Genomic DNA, 1396 nt, shown 5'->3' with positions numbered 1-1396 from the left:
TCTGATTCATTATTTGGGCTCAACCCTTTGTGTTATGCTAAGGTTTCTAAGTCCTATGCTGTGCCAAAGAATTGGAGCAAATCTCCCTATATTTTAGGACTTAGTCCATACTGGTTATTGCTGAGAAGCCCCTTGTTTCTCCCACCATGATTGCTTGAGGTCCAGCTCTAATATGTTTCAGGTATGAAAATTTTTGTTGAGTGTAGGGGGATTCTCCTGCCCTTGTTCATTCATTTCATATCTATTGAGTACCCTTTAAATATCAAGCACTGTCCTAGATATTGAGGAAAAAGCAGCAACAAGAGAAATGAATTTTCTGTTCTCTCCTCAGAGTCCAGCCCCTCTTGGTATGCCACACAATCCTATACCCTGTGGAATCTTGCTGCCTCTTAAAGGGATACTACAGAGTGGCACATACATTCCAGCCAGAGGTAAACTTACCATGGAGCTAAAGAAACTTGGGCTTCAGGGCCCCTCACTTTCAGCGCCTCTTTCAAGACTCTGAGATGGGCTTCAAGAATGGATATACCAGGCATTTTTTATTTTCTTTTTTTTTTTTCTGTATAGTCGTTTTGCTTTGTTTTTGCAAAGGTAAGATATTTTAATTGCAATCAGTTGATTGTTGTCTTTTTTCAACTCTAATTTCTTTGTGTTTTTATACACTTACCAAAGGGAAGTTGAGTTTACTATTAACATTGTTAAATCGTTAGGTGTGCTGATTTTATGGTGGTTATTATGAAAAATATGTTCGTATTTGTTAAAGTTGTGTTCTGAGCTTTTATAGGTGAAAGCCTGGAATATTTCCTTCAAAAGGAAAATGGGGGATACAATAAAACAAAAACTAACATGATATTTATAGTTGTTGAAGCTAGGTGATTTACACAAGGGAGGTTCATTATTTTTTTTAAAATATGTTTGAACATTTCCAAAACAAGGAGTTAAAATGCTCAAACCCAGGATAATTCTAGGTGTGGTATTTTTTTAATGTGCTTTCTTAACATAACTTGCTAAGTTATTCATTGTGTAGTTTCCAGTTTTTAATTCATTTTCCCCAGAAATATTTAAATTATATCTTGGATTTGCATTTACTTGGATTTACTTCCTGTGTTTTTGAGAGTAGTGCATTTAATTCATAGATTGACTCTGTTATTCTGCTCAAAAAGTTTATCAAATTGTCTCATGATTTTTATCTCTATGTTTTTACTTTGTGTTCTTAGAGTTTATTTATTCACCATGTTGTTACAAGTTAATTTTACTATTTATTGTTCTTGAATAGGGTACCTTTTATTTTAAGTTTTTATTATTTTAATGAGCTCATTTTTCTATTTAGCCTACACTATTCTCCATTGATTCTCAGCTTGTCGCTGTTTCTTTTTCATAAGGCTTTATCTTTTTG

The sequence above is a fragment of the Propithecus coquereli genome, unplaced genomic scaffold, assembly GCF_000956105.1.
Source record: "Propithecus coquereli isolate 6110/MARCELLA unplaced genomic scaffold, Pcoq_1.0 Scaffold130, whole genome shotgun sequence".
Classification (NCBI taxonomy): Eukaryota; Metazoa; Chordata; class Mammalia; order Primates; family Indriidae; genus Propithecus; species Propithecus coquereli.
Note: the sequence above shows the minus strand (reverse complement) of the source record.